The sequence below is a fragment of the Bidens hawaiensis genome, unplaced genomic scaffold, assembly GCF_021521415.1.
Source record: "Bidens hawaiensis isolate Kalapana, Puna unplaced genomic scaffold, B.hawaiensis_p1.1 tig00002442_1, whole genome shotgun sequence".
Classification (NCBI taxonomy): domain Eukaryota; kingdom Viridiplantae; phylum Streptophyta; class Magnoliopsida; order Asterales; family Asteraceae; genus Bidens; species Bidens hawaiensis.
The window spans coordinates 2,504,766-2,519,917 of NW_027491135.1; positions in this window are offsets into that span (position 1 = coordinate 2,504,766).

The following is a 15,152-nucleotide window of genomic DNA, read 5'->3' on the forward strand; positions in this document are numbered from 1 at the left end:
ATTGGTCAAACTAGAGTGTTGTCGGTCCCGGACATTAAGGTGGTGAGTCAACGCGAATTTGGTCGATTTCAATCATGGTTGTTGCTATACCAGAACTAAAACAAATAATAAAATATAATTGGTGTTCGATCAGTTACCGTTATGTTTGTTACGTTACCGGAATTAAAACAAAATAAAAACTAAAAAAAACTGTTGGATCAATGCGTTGGCGCCACTTGGCCCAATCAACGAATTTGGTCGGTTTCCTTCAAGAGTTACAGTACCAAAACTAAAAACAAATAATAAAATAAAATTGCGTCAATCAATTAACGTTATATTCGATACGTTATCAAAATTAAAAAAATAAGTTGTTGGATCAATTAGGTGGTGTCATTTAACTCAATCAGGACCTTGTGACATCAACATTCGTCTTTAAACTATATAGATAATCACTGAGTATTTAATTATATAAATATATTCACATTAAATTTTAAATTCTATAGCACCCACTGCTCATAAGATGATGGAATCATTAACCTTATCTAATAGTTGTGTATTTGAAGTCAATCCCTCATTCAACTGATCAATAATCATAAGACTTGTTGACCCGTAGTTCTTAATTTTACATGTGAAGGAAAGTTAACTATAGTAAACATTAAACAAGTCGTACAGCCGGCGCATATATGCAGTTCTATGTAAAAGGGTGTTGGGAATTTTTTATGAAAGATTCTTATAAATTTTCAATAAATTAATAAAGTTACAAAATTATAACTTTTTAACTTATCATTCTTACACTAAAAACAAAACCAAACCCTTTATTACTTTTTAATAAGTTAGTAGGATAAAATAAGCAATTTCAAACACCCCTAAGTGGTAAATGTTTAGATCAACAATATCATTAAAGAACAAACCTTATTAGGTTAGCTGTAAAACTCTTATACTTTGGTGTTGCATTGTCATTTTCAACTATGGTTTCAATTTCCACAAGGATAACATAAATAAATTGTGTAGATTGCTTTGGTGGTGGATGTGGTCACATGGAAACCAAAATTGTGAAAACAAGTAACCATGGGTTTTAAAGTGGAAGAAGAATTAACGGAATTACTGCATACCACCTATCATTAGGCTATGTGTAGTAGGCAAGGTTTTTGGGCGTCAACACCGCCTCCTAGGCGAATTGTGGGACGAAAAGGTGGGGGCGTGGGGTATTTGTCGCCGGCTTTGGTTTGTATATATAATTAATACTATATATGTTTGTGAGTGTGATATATATATATATATATATATATATATATATATATATATATATGGAAAGGATATTTTGAGAACTTGATGAGTTGTAAGAACTTAATTAAATGATATGAAATATGTAGCTGAGATTAAATGCAATTAAAAAATGAACCAGGAGAGAAAATAAATATTTTTGATGATTACACAAGTTTAAATGTTAGTTACACATGTGTAAAATGTCGTTTCGGTGTGTAAAAAAATACTGTATTTTTTGTACATTACTTACACTTACGTATTACACATGTGTAAAAAAATTCAAAAAAAAAAAAAAATGTTACGTTGAGTTCTTTCGAGTTTTTAAAACTCAAAGCGGTTCTCAAAATATATGGGCTACAACACCATTACACCGAAAAACAAAAACCTATCATTTACTAACTGTGCATCACATGACGCAAAACATCCCATTTTATAGCCCTCGGACAACAGCACATAGCCTTAACTCTCCAAAGTCTAAACCCACACATGATGTGGCCTCAGTCTAGAAATAAGTGGCAACAATATTGGCATTCAGTTAAAAGTTTGGTGTAATTTTTAACTTGTTTAGTTTATAAACAGGGTACTTTGTTATTTGGTGTTTGGCCTCTAGCCTAGCATTTTGTTAGGGCATCTTCAATGGTGAAGTATTAATGGTTTGAAAGTTGATATGGAGCCTATGTAGGGGAGAGAGAGAAGAGAGAGAAGAAAGAGTTTGGAATTACAAACCCTTTGTAAAGCATGTATGTGAGTGAAAAAAGCTGCAGAGAGAGGGGAGAGAATGAAAGAAAGAGAATGTGAGTGAGTGATTATGATGGTTTGTATTTTAAACCACTCCAACCATTGGAGATGGCCTTATAGCATTCTCGGTTTCTTGGTATATCGTCTATTTTTATCTTTATAATTATATTAAAAATCAACAAAATTTTTTTCTTATTTTTAATTACATAATATTTTATTTTTATATATTATTATCATTCCATTTTCTCTTTTAATAACCACTTTCAAAAAAATTTAAAAAATTATAGATGTTGAACCGTTGATGTGTTGTAAAACACACTTACTTCCTGTAGCTTTTTATCATGTTTTAATTGCTTAATCGTTTAATAAATAAGAGTTATGGATGACTTTTGCATGATCTTACAAAGATTGAATATTAATTGTAGGTTATGAGTTTTAATGGAGAAAAGAGTAAAGTTTGAAGACTCTAGGGGCCTTTTTGATCAATTTTGAAGACTAAAACTCAAGGTCTGACCCAAGCCCACAAGATTAAAGCCTTACATGATAATATATTAAGTTAATTAACAAAAAAACCCCTAGAACAGCCCCTAAATCCCGAAATCAGCAGCAACCAGCCATAAAACTTTCGTTCGACAGCTTCTAGGGTTAAAAGAAAGTCGTTTTTGCATCTTGGGTGACCAAGTGAAGAAAAAGGAGACTAAAGGAGACTTTGGACAGCAGCTAGGGATTAATTTTTATCATAAAACTCAACCCTAATCTTGAGTATAATATTCATAAACCTTGTGTTGTTAGTATTCATAACTCTTTGATTTTGAACTTTAAAGTTGATTTATTTTGCAATTGAGTTAGGGTTTGAGTTGTTATTGATTATCATAGATTGTTGAATGATTTTAATGATGTTGTGATGATTAATATGGTGTTTACATTGATGTATACCTGCTGTCCAAAAATCATGAGTGGCTAATCTTCTTAGTTCTACCTAGGTTAGATGATTATTGTTAGGTTTTAATGAGTAATATGGATTGTTGATTATAATGACTTGAATTGTTAATGAAAATTCTGGTTTAACATTGAATTAGGTTGTGTTTAGTGGCTGTGAATTTATTAATTATACTCATATACCTCTTGCTTTGATTAATTGAATAAGTTTTGATTGATTGTTGCTTGTTAGAACTCTTTACTTTGTGTTTAGGGTTTGTTTGCGGGGTGATCAACTGTAGGGTTTAAGTGAGTGTATTAATTGAATATCATCAGCGTGTGAACACCTTCTTAGAGACCGAGAGGTGATAGGAAGTAAGGTCGTCTCATAGCTTTTACTTGTTAGGATTAGGACCGCGCGAGAGCGGGTTCGGTTCTTGTCGGGTTTGAGTTTTTGAGCGATTAGTTGATCTAGTTTAAGTTAAACTAAATTGTTCCTCTATCCTTGGTTGCGTAGTATTCGTCTCCATTAGGGTAGTGTGTCGGTGAGACCGAGAGGAGAGTCGACATTAGAGCACTTTAACAATTCGTTTCACGGTTTGTTCTTAAAATCAACTAAGTGTAAGTTAGAGTTTGTTAGTGAGACTGAGAGGTGATCTAGCTTTCTTGAGTGAACCTTAGTTGTGTCATCCTTAGGAACCGGTGTCGTGAGATTCTCAATCCATTAGCTCATTATACCTTTAATATGATTCTTACCTAGGTAGACGTTTTCTCCAATTGCAGTCAAGTTTTCAAGTTTTGTTAAGAGTTTAGTTAAGTTAAGTTAAGTCTAGTTAATTAATTTAGTTAAAGTAAGTTAGGCTAAGTAGTTAATTATATTAAAAATCATTTAAATATTCTTAGGTGAGTCTTGGTTAGGGTTAAGTATTAAAATGTTTTCACGTGTCCTTGTGTTCGATACTCGGACTTCCTTAGTGCTATACTATTAGTGATCGGTACACTTGCCGGTTTTGTGTGGTTTCTTTAGGATTTTCGTTTAATAAATTTAAAGCTTAGTTGTGAGAGCATCATTATAAATACATCAACTGTGTTTCTCCAAATTTACTCATAAACAATAACATTTTATCACTACTCCATACAATATAAATATCCCAATAATATAAATATAAAAGACCTGTTGTGAATGCTCTTAGGCTGGTGTGTCGTCTTTTGCAATAAAATGTTGGAAGTTATGGAAAACTAATTTGATTTTCACTAAAGGTCTAGTTGTATTAAAGTTTGGACAATGAAGAAACACGGATCTGATCCCTAGGGAGTTAGATCAATGAATCCATAAGGTGCGGATCAAAATTACCAAACTAACGATACAAGCCCAATCTCTAAAGTTCAATGACAAAAACCTACAAAACAACCACCGTGAGCTCGTTACGAGAAAGACAGGTGGGTCTTCCTGTAACCACCCTCCGGCGTGATAGTAAGTATCGCTCTATGAGAGAAAAGTACTTGTAGTATTTAGAGTAATTCGTGGGGAGTGAATGAATACCTTGTGGAGATGATGAAGATATTTATAGCCGAAGGGTTTGGGGAATATTATTGGTCAAGCTGTCATTTTCTAGAAGATGCTATTGTAACAACCTGGACACGATTATGTAATGGCCATGTGCACGGTTATAACAAACTCGCCACCTGTCCTTTTCTAATTCGTTGTTGCATCACGTGCTTACCAAGAAAAGATCCTTGTAAATCTTCTAGAAGGAAGTTAGTTAGTTACAGTTGTCCCTCTGACGTCACCCTCTAGTAATCTTCGCGTGTGGGAATAATACCCTACGGATGACTTCTGACGACGTCCTGGTCAACCCGCAGGTAGTCTTTGGAATTTATTCTTATCTTTCCTCGAACTTGAGTTATGCGGGTGATTTAAACGTTCCACGGGCGACTTTTGGGGAAGTCCTTGTTTACCCGCGGATGATATTTATGGGCATTTGGGTCTTTTTTCTACCCTACCACTATAAGTCCTCCCAGTCCATTGTTTCTTCCGCGTGAACTTTTATGCGGGTAAAATTTTAGACTTAAAATATTTTATGGGGACTTTTTAAATTTTTGTGTTTGGTGGAGATATTTTGTATTTGTGAGGATAACAATGAAAAAGGACGATGTGACAGCTTGCAGGTGCCACATAGTTGATGTGGAGTTTGTGCCGGCTGTCAACTGTACGATACTGTACACTTTTTTCGCTTTTTCAGTTTCCCCGCGTGACGTGGTGTAACCCCCTTTTCCCTCATGTTTCTCTCTCCACTGTCAAACTTTCATCGCATTAATTGCGACGAGTATAAATAACGCAGCTAAGCTTTCTTTTAAATCTCCATCGCCTTTAACACTTCATCTTCTTCTTCTTCTTCATCGCTCGTTGCTTCCCTTTTTCCTCTGATTCGATGAACAGCGATAAGAAATCCTCTTCTTCACCAAACGTTGAAACCATCTAAGTTAATTGGAAACAATCAGATTTTGAGAAACTAATTACAACGTATGGCATCGCACCAGAATAGGAACCAAAATTCCTTGCTACCGGTTCAACTGCCAACAATCCTCCGGCTAACAAGATGGTCGTCTACGCCGACTTCTTTTCCCATGGGAATCTTCGGTTTCCGATAACCAAGTTCCTGGGGAACGTACTGACTGGCCATGGGATACACCTGTCACGGGTTCATCCCTTTGGCTTAATGCGGATTCGTAGTTTTGAATTCGTGTGTAGGGCTAACAACATCGTGCCCAAAGTTGACAAATTCTCGGTCTTCTACAACATGCATGGTCGCGACGGGTGGTTTAATTGTGCCTCCGTGGCCATTAGGGTTATAGGCACCGAGTCTCCCCTCAGCGCTTACGAGTGGGGGACAAAGTTCTTCTGGATACGAGAAGACGTTGTCTCAATCACGATGGTTCGCCGTTCGGCGAATGAGAAACTCCCGGACATGAACATTGCCTCTTTTGAGGGTCAGGAATGGTTCAGGTCCCTGATGTAGAAACCGATGCCGGCGATTCTTAAGGAGGCCCTTGTGTGGGTGGGTATGAGCCTCTTATGGACATACCCAGATCTGGAACCATTTTTCTAGAATACGGATGAGAGTAAGTGTTTCCTACTTCCCTCATTTCTTTCCATGAAGTTTTTATTTATTATATTTGCGTTCTTTTAGGTGAGGGCTCGATGCTTGACTCACTGTTAGAGAAGACTGTTGGGTGTCCGCAGAAGCGCATACGTGATGCAAAGGCTCTGCCCATTTTGGATAAGACCCGGGATCATTTCCTCTTTTCCACTAAGGTGCACGCCGAGCCAGTGGTTTCTGAGGAGATATTCCAACTAGGTGTGTTTTCCTTGAACCCGCGACCATTAAATGCTATAAATTCGATCGGGGTGATTGTATTTCTGTCTTCAAGTGACGAATCGTCACCCCACGAAGAATAGATGATGCGCCTGAAACTTCGGCTGTTATGCGTGATCTGGCATATCTGAAGAGGAAGAGAAAGCACCGGTCTTCCAAGGCAAGTGATGCGGAGACCAGCCACGCGGATGACGAGGAAGAGCCAGCCAAGAAGAAGAGGGCGTTTGGTCCTAAAAGGAAGAAGTTCTGCCTCGCGGACCGCATGATGGAACTTATGCAGTCTTCTGCACGTAAGCTGAGAATGGAACGCTTCTTCTATCTTTGTGTTATTGATTCTAACATTGGTGTTTGTTATTTGAAGTAACGACTGACACACCTGAGCAAGGTGTGTCGACACTATAAGACTCCATCTCCTCCTCCAGCTATCATTATCCGATGATGCGTCTAGTTCAAAGGGAAAAGAACCGGTCAAAGACGTTGAGGAACCGAAGACGCAAGAATCTCCTCACCAATCTCCACCATCTCCACCACAATCCCCTCCCCATTTTTCATTTTCCTCACCAAAGCGCCAAGTGGGTGATGGGGATGCTTCCCATTCCCAACACTCAAGTGCAGATAATTATGGAATGGCGAATCCTGGGGAGGATGATCACTTGTATATACCGCATTGGACTTTAGCGTAGGGGTACCGTTTTACGGATCAGGATGTCCACACTGAGTTCTTAAGCTGTGGTATACCTCCTGCTGAACGCGCTTTTCAGCGTGGCCATCCTCGCCTAGATCGTTTCCGAAGTTTCAATCTTGTCTTGGCTAACACAGTGGCCAACGGGCAAGAGATCCTGCGAGAATGGCTCTCGATGGGGGAAAAGTGGGGGGTAGATGTCCCGGGCGACTGAGGAAGCCAAGAAGGATGCTGAAGAGCAGCGCTTAAAGGCTCAGACTTTCCCATGGAAGTTGAAGGACACGGAAATTGCTCTCTATTCCAAAAAGGATCGCTAGGATGCCGCAGCTCGTGGGTGGGAGGAAGCTTGTAAAAAACAGAACATCATCCTCTCTGCTGCCCGTGACGATATGAAGTGCAAAATAGGTAGACCTGGCTAAAGCTTTAGAAGCCAATGCTGCACTGGAGATTCAGGTTACCAAAAAAGGTAACTTGATTCAATATTTTGAGGAGGAGACTCAGCTGCGGAAGGAGCAGGCCGAACATATGGACAAAAGGGCGGAGGATCTTAAGGCACGCATGCCAGGAACAAAGATAATATTGATCATAAAGTATATTGCGGCTAAATGATTGCTTGAATAAAAATGGCACGCCGGCCGACTTATAAGGAAATACTTGACATAAAGTACTATGCACATTTATTGTTGTCTACTGATGGCACACATGCCGAAAATAAAAGCAACTTTCTTTATATATAGCATTTTTTTTAACTAGGCAACATTCCAAGTTCTTGGAATCTCAGTTTCGTCCAACTTTTTTAACTTGTAGGCGCCTTTCGATAACACTTATTTTATACAGTAAGGCCCCTCCCAAGTTGGGGCTAATTTGCCCAAGGGTTCTTGTCCTGATTATTCGGTATTGCAAAAAATAAAATCTCCCGCGTAGAATTTGCATACTTGGACCCGTGAATCATAATACTTTTGCAACTATCGCTTGTAGTTGTGTTCACGGATAAGTGCCAACTCTCGTCTTTCTTCAAAGAGATCGAGATTCAATCTTATTTCTTCCTCGTTATTGTTGGTGGATAAAATTCTTGCTAATGGTATGCCGATTTCGGCTGGGATCATGGATAAAGTTCTTCCTACGAAATGCTTAAATTTTTCTGAGTTCGAAAAGCCCAAAGTACGTGAGGCAATTCTTCTACCCATCCTGTTCGTTTACTACCCGGTCTTGACTTGATTCCTTCTTTGATGGTTCTATTGGCTCTTCGACCAAGCCGTTGGCCTGCGGGTGAGCCACGGATGTGAACACTTGAGTGATCTGAAGTTCTTTCAACCATGCTTGATGCCCGCCATCCGCGAACTGGGTTCCGTTATCACTGACCAATATTTGCGGCATGCCAAATTGGCAGATGATGAATTCCCACAAAAACTATTTTACGCTCGCCGCCGTAATGGAAGCTACTGGGTTGGCCTCTACACATTTAGTGAAGTAATCTATTGTCACAATCAAGAACTTGACGCGTCCCCGGGCTTCAAGGAATGGTCCCATAATGTCAACAGCCCATTTCTGGAACGGCCATGCGGACGTTACTGGCACTAACTCATTTTTTGGCCTTAAAATATTGGGAGCATGTCTCTGGCACGAGTCGCATTTTCGGATTTCTCTAACTGCGTCCATATGCATCCCCGCCGCATTCATTAACTTGGCTACTACCATTCTTGGACCTGCATGTTGACAACAAATTCCTTCATGTACTTCTCTTATCAAGTAATTTGCATCTTCAACGTCTATACATCTGAGAAGCGGACCCAAGAATGAACTGCGATATAGTACCCCATTTTGTACTTTGCAATTCAAATCCTTATGTCTTATTTTCTAAGCCGCTGCCTTTTTTCAGGAAGTGTTCCAGATGTCAAGTAAGCCAGGATCGGTGCCATCCAGGACTCTACTCTTGTTTGTATGACCAGTACTTGATGTTCCGGTACAGAGGGACGATCAAGGACTTCTATGTGGATGTCTTTTTCAAAATGCTCAAAATTTGTTGAAGCTAGTTTACTTAAGGCATCTGCGGACTTGTTTACACTTCTTTTAACGTGGATGACTTTGCAAGATGAGAATTGGAGAATAAGATCATTTGCGTGGGAAAGATACGAAGCTATCACATCATTCTTTGCCACATATGTTCCATTGATCTGCCCCGCTATCAACATTGAGTCTACCCTTGCTTCTAAATGCTTTACACCAAGTTAATTGGCAATCCGCAAGCCTGCCAAGAAAGCTTCATACTTTTAAAGTCCAACTTGATGGCATAAGTAAATTCATGGCCTTACGGATTAACCAATCTAAGAACTACGCCTGATCCTTCACCACTCAAAGCCCCATCCGTAAACAACAATCATACCTGATCTTGTTAAGGAGGTATTGGAGTCCGTTGTAAAATCGACATTCTTGTTCTTTGTTCTGCGGGACTTCTGTGACGAAGTCTGCCAACACTTGACATTTAATCGCGAGTCTTGGTTTATACTCTATTGAATATTCTCCTAGATCGATAGCCCATTTATCTAATCTCCCGGACACTTCTGGTTTACTCAACACGGTTTTCTGTTTGTACCCAGTCAACACGGTGATTGGGTATCCTTGGAAATATCTGCAGAGGCATCTGGCTGCATAGACTAGGGCCAACACTAATTTTTCCAGCATTGAATACCTGGTTTCGGCATCAGTCAAAGTTCTGCTCATGTAATAAATCGGTGTTTGAAGATTTTTCCTATCTGTCAACAGTATAGCCCCAATGGCTATATCATATGCTGAAAGATACAGAGTCAATGGTTCTTCTGCCTGCGGTGCAGTCAAGGTGGGTAAGTCCATTAAACATTTTTTGACTTCTATAAATGCTTGTTCAGCTTCCGCAGTCCATTTGAAGTGTGCCCTCTTTAGACAGTTTCTTAATGTTGACACGTAAGGGAAGGATTTATGTAACACCCCGACCGAAGGCGGATTATACATCGGGGCGCCACATATTGCTTCATTACTCGCGACACTATTGGTGTCAATATTTATTAATACACATTTTATCGCGCACGCGCAGCGGGGAAAATAAAGAACATAAATCAACATAAATCGATATATTATAAAGCATAATATTCAAATAACATAAACTTGTCTTGTTACATTTTAAATCTAGGTCCAAAACAAAAGTAAACATCCTATGTGTCCTCAAGCTTCAAAGCAGCTACTGTAAACCTGAACATGTGTTAAAATAAACGTCAAACACTTGCGTGTTGGTGAGAAATCAAGTTTAATAGATAACCATAGATAATCATAGATAATCATAGATAATAACAGCAAATCTGCGCATAACACGTGTATGTCTAGAGTTTAACAAGGGTGTAATCAGATTGTGATCAAGCCTAAGATAGTTCATAGATCATAGTTCAATCCATGCTCCCAATTGAGCATAAAAACGAGAAAACATCTGTGCAAGTGTAAACAAAGAAAACCGTAAACGATAGGTCTCCCGTATTCAACTAATGGTACCAACGGAACTGCGGAATAGGCCGAACAAAGCGGTTAATGATACACATACAAATAAACAGCCAAGTAAACGTCCTCAACACATGGGATACTGCGCGACTAAAATTTCATAAACAGTTTAAGACTCAGTTTTGTATGAACACATGAACATCCCAAAGCATTTAAAAATAAAAAGGGATTAGATACGAGATAACTCACTTGATAAAGATGCGATGTAAGATAATGCAAGAATCAACTCTTAAACAAGCAAAGTTAACCTATAATTAAAGATTATGTTTCAACGATCGGTTTTAGGTCTAGGTAATAAGTTAGCATAATTAATAAGTAAATTATTATATATAATATATTACCGGAAAAGCAGGAAGAACAAGGAGAAAGACGGAGGCAAGAGAGGAGGCGGCAGGAGGACAACGGCAGAGAGCAAGAGGGAGGAAGAGATAATAAGTGTAGTGTGTGAAGTGTTAAGAAAATAGTATTATATTTATAGGCAAACCCTAGGGGACATAAACCCTAGAAAAGATCTCCAAAAGTAAAAGAAAAGATAACAGCAAAAAGATTCCAAAAGCAAGATCTCAAAAGATAACAAAAGATATCAAAAGCAAAAAGTAAAAGATCTCAAAAGATATGGCAGCAGGAAAAGAGGAAAAGCAAAAGGGAAAGCTGCCAGGGAACAGTAAAAAGCATGGGCGGAGACAGAAAAAGGTACAGGTTAAGCATGGCAAAAGCAGATCCTCAAAAGATAATGTCAGTCACTTTCTGTCAACCAATGGGGTTGGTGCGCATGCTGCGCCGAAAGTAACTTTTCAGACAAAGCAGATTAGGTCAACAGCTCAAAAGATAAGACAACACAAAAGCAAACGGCTAGATTTAAACAGAACTCAAAGGGTTCAGCGCGAGAAGGCTGAGTGCGCGAGCGCGAAGGCTGGCACAACAATCCTTAGCGCGCTGCGGGAAGAATCACAAATCCTTAGCGCACTGCGAGAACATAAATTCCTAGCGCGCCGCGGGAACTACAAATTCTTAGCGTGCTGCGTGAAGAACTAGAATTCTTAGCGCATCGCGGGAAGAACATACATTCTTCGCGCGCTGCGAGAAGAGTTCTCTTCACGCATTGCAGGAACAAGATGTCTTCACGCAGGCTTCCTTAGCGCGTGGAGCTGCAGACATCCTTAGGCGGGAAGAACCAAAGGACAAGCAAAGGAGGGTTCAAGGCTTAAGGGTTAAGCAGGAGGGCGGGACGGCGACAAGACAAAGAGGCGGGACGACAAATAAAAATATATTTAATTTACTCAGTTAAATTTACAAAGATTAATAATAAACTTTAAATCATAAAAAGAAACGGATCAGAGAAACGGGTACCTGGGTCGGGTCGGATTCGGGCAGTTGTCACAGTCTCCCCTACTTTAAGAAATTTCGTCCCGAAATTTAACTCGTAGTAGGTGGCGCAGAGAAAAGGTACGGGTACTTGATCTTCATCTGATCTTCCCTTTCCCACGTGAACTCGGCTCCGCGCTTGGACTGCCAACGAACTTTAACAATAGGGATGCGACTGCGCTTGGTTTTCTTCACCTCGCGATCCATAATCTCCACGGGCTTCTCAACAAAATGCATAGATTCATCAACTTGAACTTCATCAAGAGGAATGTGAAGGTTCTCGTCAGCTAAACACTTCTTGAGATTGGATACATGGAAAGTTGGATGCACATTACTGAGCGCGAGCGGCAGGTCAAGTTTGTAGGCAACTTTTCCTATACGCGCGAGAATCTTGAATGGCCCAACATAACGAGGCGCAAGTTTACCTTTCTTCCCAAAGCGGACAACACCCTTCCAAGGCGACACTTTGAGGAGAACAAGATCACCAACTAGAAATTCGAGAGGCTTTCGCCTGCGATCAGCATAACTCTTCTGTCGGCTTCTGGCAGTCAGCAGATGATCACGGATCTTGGCGATTTTATCGGTTGTCTCTTGAACTAGTTCGGGTCCTGTGATTTGAGTTTCACCCACTTCGCTCCAACAGATCGGGGAGCGGCACTTACGACCGTAAAGTGCTTCAAATGGGGCCATACCAATACTAGAATGATAGCTGTTATTATAAGAAAACTCGATCAAAGGTAGGTGTGAATCCCAATTACCTCCAAAATCAAGAACACAAGATCGAAGCATATCTTCAAGGGTTTGAATGGTTCGCTCAGACTGTCCGTCAGTCTGAGGATGATATGCTGTACTCATGTCCAAACGAGTTCCTAGCGCAGATTGGAGAGATTTCCAAAAGCGAGATATAAAACGGCCATCGCGATCGGATATGATGCTCAAAGGAGTACCATGGCGGCAGACAATTTCCTTGACGTAAAGATGCGCGAGATGCTCAACATGGTAGGTTTCACGAATGGGCAGAAAATGAGCAGACTTGGTCAAACGATCCACTATTACCCAAATGCTATCATGTTTGCTTGCTGTCAAAGGTAACTTGGTAATAAAGTCCATTGCTACACCTTCCCACTTCCACGTAGGAATTTCTGGTTGTTCGAGCAAACCAGATGGGCGTTGGTGTTCAGCTTTAACTTTAGAACAAGTCAGGCACTTAGCTACGAACACAGCAATATCCTTTTTCATGCCAGGCCACCAATAAGTAATGCGCAAATCCTTGTACATCTTATCAGCGCCAGGATGAATAGAATATCGAGATTTGTGCGCTTCACTCAGGATATCAGCGCGAAGATTCTCATCAAAGGGAATCCAGATGCGATTGAGATAGCAGAGAATTCCACTCAGATTAGGCACAAAGAGTGCTTCCGCGCCACACGCTAACTCGGCACGAAGGTTGCCATTGCTGATGGATGCGCGCTGCGAGTCGCGAATGCGCGATTCAAGACCGTTTAGGATCGGCGCGAAATGAAGCTGGGTGCGCGGCAAGATACAGTTAAGCTGGCTGGGTTTACGGCTGAGCGCATCAGCTACCACATTAGCTTTACCAGGGTGATACCGGATCTCACAATCGTAATCGCTGATGAGTTCGTTCCATCGGCGTTGTCTCATGTTAAGTTCCTTTTGATCAAAGATATGCTGAAGGCTTTTATGGTCAGTGTAGAGGATACACTTGGTACCATAGAGGTAGTGTCTCCAGATTTTCAAGGCAAATACAACTGCACCAAGTTCGAGATCGTGAGTTGTATAATTCTTCTCGTGAATCTTAAGTTGCCTTGATGCGTAAGCGATAACCTTGCCTCGTTGCATAAGAACACAACCGAGACCTTGGTTAGAGGCATCACAATACACAACAAAATCATCACTTCCCTCAGGTAGCGCTAGAACAGGAGCTTTACACAACAAACGCTTGAGCGTTAGAAAGGCTTCTTCTTGCTTCGAGCCCCAAATATACGGTTTGCCTTTGTGCGTCAAAGCTGTTAAAGGCAAAGCGATCTTTGAAAAGTTCGAAATAAAACGCCGGTAATAACCAGCTAAGCCCAAGAAGGAACGGATTTCGGTAGGAGTGGACGGTGTAATCCAGTTCTTGATTGCTTCAATTTTGGATGGGTCGACATGAATACCCATCTTGTTCACAATATGGCCAAGAAACTGTACTTCATCCGACCAGAAATCACACTTGGAGAGTTTGGCAAAGAGTTGCTCGGCTTGAAGCTTTTGCAACACCAAACGAAGATGTTGTTCATGCTCGGCCTTAGTCTTGGAATAAATCAGAACGTCATCGATAAACACAATCACGAATTTATCCAAGAAAGGCCTACACACCCGATTCATAAGATCCATGAAAACGGCGGGTGCGTTGGTTAAACCGAAGGACATGACCAAGAATTCAAAATGGCCATAACGAGTACGAAAAGCAGTCTTGGGAACATCTTCATCACGAACACGCAACTGGTGATAGCCAGAACGGAGATCGATCTTGGAGAAACAAGAGGCACCTTGGAGTTGATCAAAGAGATCGTCAATACGCGGTAAGGGATACCGGTTCTTAATGGTGAGTTTGTTCAACTCGCGGTAATCAATACACATGCGAAACGATCCATCTTTCTTTTTAACGAACAACACCGGAGCACCCCAGGGAGAAGAGCTAGGGCGAATGAATCCTTTAGCGGTCAACTCCTGAAGTTGGCTTGCTAATTCTTGCATTTCAGCGGGTGCAAGACGATAAGGAGATTTGGCTACGGGGGAAGCACCAGGGACAAGATCAATACGAAACTCGACTTCACGAGCGGGAGGGATACCAGGAAGATCATCAGGAAAAACTTCAGGGAAGTCACGCACAACAGGGATATCGCGAAGCTTCTTTCCTTCATCGGGTTTAACCACATGGGCTAGAAATGCAATACACTTCTTCCGCATGAGTTTCCGGGCTTCAGCGCAAGACATAAGCTTAAGACCGCGGGAGGGTTTCTCGCCAAAGATATGAAGATCACCATCTTCACGAGGAATGCGAATCAACTTCTTAGCGCAAATAACTTCGGCGCGATTATGCGAGAGCCAATCCATACCAATGATAACATCAAAACTTCCAAGAGGCATAGGAATGAGGTCAATTAGAAAATCGTTTTCGTTAAGGTTCAGCGTGCAATCTTTAATCACAGCGTTTATTAAAATAGTTTCACCATTAGCCAATTCAACTGAAAAATCTTCTTTTAAATCGCTGCGCGGTCGCGCAAGCTTCTGCTCGAAGG